Source organism: Oratosquilla oratoria, chromosome 8, assembly GCF_046742065.1.
Source record: "Oratosquilla oratoria isolate Oo_2021 chromosome 8, ASM4674206v1, whole genome shotgun sequence".
In the NCBI taxonomy this organism is placed as follows: Eukaryota; Metazoa; Arthropoda; class Malacostraca; order Stomatopoda; family Squillidae; genus Oratosquilla; species Oratosquilla oratoria.
In genome coordinates, this window is record NC_134784.1 from 9,826,939 (window position 1) to 9,833,588 (window position 6,650).

The following is a 6,650-nucleotide window of genomic DNA, read 5'->3' on the forward strand; positions in this document are numbered from 1 at the left end:
TGTTCATGACAATAAAATGACAGCTATTCTTGGTCCTAAGTGAAGAATTCACCTACCCATAGACTTTGCGTCTGTTTCACGTATGTATTTCAGTGATTCACCCTGTGGTGAGGGGCAAGAACACCGCCATCATATTCCACTACGTGTCGAAGTATTTAATTTTGTTGTATCTTAGTTGTTTCTGGAAACTGTTTTTGTTTTCTGTCAAGATAAAATGTAGTTTGTTCATGACAATAAAATGACAGCTATTCTTGATCCTAAGTGAAGAATTCACCTACCCATAGACTCGACTTTGCGTCTGTTCACGTATGTATTTCAGCGATTCACCCTGTGGTGAGGGGCAAGAGCACCGCCATCATATTCCACTACGTGCCGAAGTATTTAATTTTGTTGTATCTAAGTGGTAAAACAAATAAATAAATGGGCTCGAAAATTGACCCTCACTCGGTGTAATTCGGCTGAAGACTGGTTCTTCTACACCCTTGTGCGAGGTGGCACTTAGAAACTCGCTGAGTCATGGATTGTTATAATGATATAAGCATGCTATTCGACATCAACTCTGGAAGGGATGCCATGACTCCATTCTCACTCCAACAAGTTATGTACCTGAACCACTTGTATCTATTATGCAGTCATGCATAATCATTACCTTTATATACAAATTGAACCTAAAATATCATGAGTACACTCTTTGAAGAGTTATCTGTGCTGTATTGTTATACGACTGGTTGTCATTCTGAAGGAAAAATAGAGTTTATGGTGATAGAAATCTAGGACCTGGTCTAGAGACCAAATATCAGCCCTTGGGATTGCGTCTTCAAATGAAGGTGAGAGTGTTGATGGATTTTGATGACAGGTGGAGAGGAGATGACTCTCTAATGTTTAGTATTCATTTTTTGGTCCTTGTTGATTATCAGATGCACTAAGTGCTACAGAAAATGTTTCAACAGATGTGTAAAAGCAAAATAAAAGAGAAGGCATGAAAGAGATGGAAAAAGAGAATAGCAAAGAAATAGAAATACAGTAAACATATAAAGAAGTAAAAGAGAGGAAGATAGGTACCACTACTACAAGGTCATCATATTAAGGCAGCAGGGCAGGACTCGTAATGGATTTAAGTTGGACAAATTTAGGTTTAGGGAGGAAATAAGTAAGAGCTGCTTCACCAGAAGAATGGTTAACGAATGGAATAGACTTAGTAAACATATAATGAACGCTATAACAATTGGTTGTTTATAGAGAAGATGAGATAACTTTATGGATAGGGATGACAAGTGGTAAGTGACATGGGACTGCCTAGTGTGGGCATTTAAGTCTTTTGTAGTCTACTCTATTCTTGTGTTCTTGTGTACTCTAAGAGTCAAAACGGTCCACATCCCAGAACAACTCTCAACCTTCTTCACTTTTACTGAAGGTGCGGCGGTGTAGACTGGCATTCTATCCCCGGTTTGATATGTATATATTTCTCCCTTCTAGGATCCTCAAGAATTGAGAAGCTCTCCAATAATGCGTGCGATATATATATATATATATATATATATATATATATATATATATATATATATATATATATATATATATATATATATATTTTAATCATATTTGAAGGTGTTTCTAGTACAAACAGTCTAGATTTCGGAATTTTTATTCCGAATGTTTATCATTTTCTAATTTTATAGAGTCCCCCATCTATCAATCCATCCATCATTCAATTCTGGCTGTTGTTGGACGATTTTATTTGGCTTCGAATTGGACCTGGTTAGAGGGGTTATTACACTGGGTTCTTTTTCCTCCAACCTCCGATTAATTGGCGGTACCGCCCACCTCCAGAACTTTTCCCGCCGTAAAATCTCTGTGGTAAATTATTTTGTTTTCTCAACAGTTTACATAGAGTGTCATTTGATATGTTGGAGGGGAAAAATCCTCCAGCATAACAGGTTCCTTCCCGAAAGCTCCAGGTTCAAAATCTGCTCCAACAGTTGGAGGAAAAATAGCCCAGTGTGATAACTGAGCCTCTGGCTCCTGATGCTGAAATAATCGAAGTAACGGTGCTGATCAGAGTGACCAGATTTCTCCATCTGGAATATGCTAGACAGGAACTGGAATAATGCTAGATTGGCAGAAATAATGCCAAATCTTTTGTTCCTCACTTTCGACTTCTGTTATACTATTCTATTAACATAGTATCATTTCTATTGAAAAAATATGCTAAATTCAGCATAATTATGTTAAATATGGTCACCCTAGTGACCTGACATACACTCTCAAAATCTGTTGACGCCAGGGCATGACTGACAGACTGGCAGTAAATCACGTGTTCCAATAGGCGTCGATCAATTGGCTAAACACGAGGGGTGTCAGTCTTTAAGATGATGTGGTCATATGGTGAGGGTCAAAATCGAACATGCCACAGCGGAGTACACGACCCTCCCTCCTCTCTCTCTTTCTTTATTTTTCTCTAAATGCTTTCCTTGTGAAAAACACGTCCTTCTCCTATCCCTCTTTCTCATCCTTATCATCCCCCTCCTTCTCTTCTGTTAATTCCCTCAACCCCGTTACCACTGTAGTAACTACGGTTTACTTCCTTGTTACTGTTCCCTTCACGATATCGATGCATGGCTGGCTTAGTTTACATATTGTTAAATCAGCATTATATAGCACTGAAATCAGCTCCCTAGCGGTTGTTTATAAACTTTGGACAAGGAGCGAGATTGTGCAACTCCTTCGCGGCTATTATTTACCAAACATCCAACTCTCAAAATTAAACTCTCGCCACCTACCCCTCTATCTATCTTACTTGTCTACCTTTATCTCCCAGCCTCTTACATTGTCCTCCTTTAACCTCCTCTCCCACAGACCTTCCTCTTTGCCCTCCTTTCTCTTCTCCTCCCCTAGCAAGGATAAGTTCACAGTTGTTGCCCCCAATGTCTCACATGGATGCGTACGCTGACCTTACACACACACACATACACACACACACACACACACACACACACACACACACACACACACACACACACACACACACACACACACACACACACACACACACACACACACACACACACACACACACACACACACACACACACACACACACACACACACACACACACACACAAACTCTGTAGCGCAGTGGGTAGAACGCTGAACTCACACACACACATACACACACACACACACACACACACACACACACACGCACGCACACACACACACACACACACACACACACATACACACATACACACACACACACACACACACACACACACACACACACACACACACACACACACACACACCTCTCATGGCGCTGTGGTTAGAGCTCTGGCCTGCCACTATGGAGGTCCGGGTTCGATCCTCGCCCGGGGCTGAAATAATATCAGTATCGCAGCGCTGAGGGGTGTTACTCCAACTCTCGTGGGCGGGGAGTTGGGGGTGTGTGTGTGTGTGCAAGGTCATAGCATTACCCATAGATCGGACCTACGAGCTCTGAGCTCTCTTCCAGGAGGGAAATAGCTGTCGATCACGAGTCCAACACGTGATCCAAAGACCAAGTGAATACACACACACACACACACACATACATACATACACACACACACACACACACACACACACACACACACACACACACACACAGCTCTTTTTTTCTTGTCTCGGCATGGACTTTGAGGCTCAAATAAATGGGAAGGGGAGTTTCTCTGTCTTTTTTGTGCCGTTGAAAGCTGGATTCTTTTCTTAAAAACTTCCGACTATTGAAGGAAGCAAGCTGGGAAATAGTGAGCACAGCCTCTCTATGGGATTGGTCGAAGTTGTCTGAGTGTTCAATGGCCACTGGTCCATCTAATATCAAAGCAATGAGGGTTTTCAAGGCTGATGATACTGGCTTTTCTTGACAACTGTCTTGAAAATTTCCGTTAAAGGCCGCCTTGAACTTGAATATTTTTCTCCTGACCACTTCCACTGCCCTCACTAATCCTACGGCGTCAGAATCCTGAGTACAGGCCTGCTTGATGGCAGCCCCCAGATCCTTGTTAAACATGAGAACAACGTTTTTTCCTTCATGGGCGGAGAACAAATCTGGCACATTGGCTAGGAGCTTTTCGCGAAGACGCATGGAGTGAACTCTCTCTGGAACATGAAGACCATGAGCTTCCAGGCGACTGGCATACAGGCGACATAGGTGAGACATATAAAACATTGGTCTGGTCTCAGGATCATCTCTGTAGCTTTCTACAAAAGACACGACCTCTGCAAACGCCATTGCCTGTAACGATGGCGAATTGTCTTCTTTGCTGGGTTTGTGTTGTTTTCTGTAATATGCTACCAGACACTTCAAATGGTAATTTGCGTCACCTGCTACCATATCTGTGTTGGCAAGCTTTCGGAGCACATTGGTGTCATTGACATGGACCGCTTTATAATGAGCTTTGTGGTGCACTCCTAATGCCATGCCACATGAACCCCTTTTGGGCCTGGTGGTTCGTCACAGAAGAAACACAGCCGGGGTTTGCTTTTTGTGCCTGTTTGTGCTTTTTCATCATCATTACCCTCTGCTGCAGCCGAAGACGTACCAGCTGCCCTCCTAGTTTTTACTGGGCTTGCAGTCGGACTATCTGCTTGCTTTCTCTTTCGCTCCAAAATGGTTCTGTTCACCTTTGAGAAACATGATTTGTGCCAGGAGGCAGATTTCAGACGAAATGTTTTCTCAAATCCATCTCCTTCATCAAGACGGCATGGGCTCACATCTACAGGATTGAAACCCATTTCTTGAAATTGTTTGATATTTTCAGCAACATACTTGTAACCAGCCGCAGGGGGTTTTCTTGCTGGGCAGACAAGTTTCTCTGTTTTTGTCACTTGACACAATGCACATAATGACCAATCTATTGGTCTTTCAGGTGGTGCTGGCTCAACTTCGATGTTAGGAACCTCAATGCACTGAGATTCCTTTGCCATTGTCTCGTCTACTGAAACCTGCAACAGAAACAAACGATAGTTAGTATATAGGTGAATCGGCACTTTTAATCGATCACTGATCGGCTCTTATATTGGCCTGGGAAAGTGTTACTGTCGCTTTTTTTTAATCCTTGAGGGTAGATTTATTAATGGACTAAGTGGCATGTTTCTATTCTTCAGCGAACAATCATATGTCTTAGCTCCCCCACTATTTCTAGTTTTCTAGGATTACAGGATTTAATAACTTTTAAGAAGTGATGGTGCTAAGAAACAGTGTATTGCTAAGGAACAGTGTATTGGCAAGGTCCGCCACGTGATCTTATTGAGAGACGAATGCTTCGTGGTTCTTCGTGTTCTGGCTTCGTTTGAACTTTTGTTTATCGTCATCGTCTTCAGCATTGGTGGAACACTTGCCTATGGTTACTGTGTTTATGACGATTAACTTGGAGACTGGATGAGGACGGATTACTGTTCATGCCTAGACTGAATGAAGAATTGTCCTGCGTGATTGCCGGTTTCGATACGTCGCCTCCGACTGGTTATTTTGAATTGTTTATCAATATTGTGTATTTCCATATATTTTCCTGTAGTAAGCATTCCAGTAATCTTCTTTTGAGATTTTGTGATCAATTTTTATATAAATTTCATATATTCATAGCCGGGCGTGTTGTCTTAGCTGCCATGTTTGTTTCCTCCGTGACGTCATTTCATTGACGGTCGCGTTTTCTTTGGTTGTTTGTAAGAAAACTGGTGTTATTGTTTACTTTTTTTCTGTTTGTTGGACATTGTTTTACGACCGTAAGCCTAGATGGATTCACTTTTCCTGTATAGGGGCTTGTGTTTTTGTTAAGTGGTCGCAATAATTAATGTATAATTTTTCTGATATTCTCGTCAATGTTATTACGTAGTGGAGTGCAGTTACCTTACCCCCCTTCTAATATGTCTAAGCCAAAGGTACCATTTTTTATCAGTCCCCAAATACCATCTGAAACAATGGCACATACTTTGACTTTGTTACACCAGAATCCTTCTGCTATTAAATTCTCAGGCCAAGATCCCCATTACAAGGCTATAGATTTTATTCGCCAATGCGAGGATGCTATAGTGAACTCAAATGTTTCAACTGGGCCTGAAAAGATATCTTTTGTAAGGTCACAACTTGCACCTAATTCTCTAGCGTCAGAGATATTGTCTGCATCGGGCCTGGATCCCAAGTCTTTGGATTATAATAATGATATATTTAGGTCTAATTTCATTAACAAAAAATTCAGATACTCCTGGTGGCAATCCTCTTCGATGGTGTTTCAAACTGGCTCATACCCTCGTATCCCGACTGGGTACTCTTGACTATAGGCGTGCACAAGCTCAGGCCAGTATAATTGTTGTTGATGCATTAGATTCACTCTCACATTCAGACTGGGTAGATAATGGCACTATCACTCTAGATAGATTTCGCCTTATTTTGGATTTTTTTATGTATATCTTTTTTTTTTTTTTTGTCTCTTTTAAGAGAAGAGCTGCATCTTCTCTCAAGTATAAGACTGATTAGACTCTATTGTCTTTTGCAACAAGGCTTTCCCCATAAACTAGGGGAAGTGCCTTCTAGTTTTTTGTGTATTAGCAATGCTCTTCAACATGCCAATGTCCCTTGTTCTCCTCACCCTCTCAGTCTACAGTTCCTACTC

The 6,650-nt window shown here is 41.5% G+C and overlaps 1 protein-coding gene across 2 annotated transcripts in view; it reads left to right on the plus strand.

Moving 5' to 3' along the window:
• LOC143027577 (glutamate-gated chloride channel-like) overlaps positions 1 to 255 on the plus strand; it is a 71,526-nt gene extending 71,271 nt beyond the window's left edge. For both annotated transcript variants that reach the window (XM_076188890.1, XM_076188891.1), the window contains exon 10: positions 1 to 255. This exon is cut by the window's left edge and continues 745 nt beyond it. The gene's annotated coding sequence lies outside the window, so the exon portion shown is untranslated.
• Positions 256 to 6,650: the final 6,395 nt, after the last annotated feature.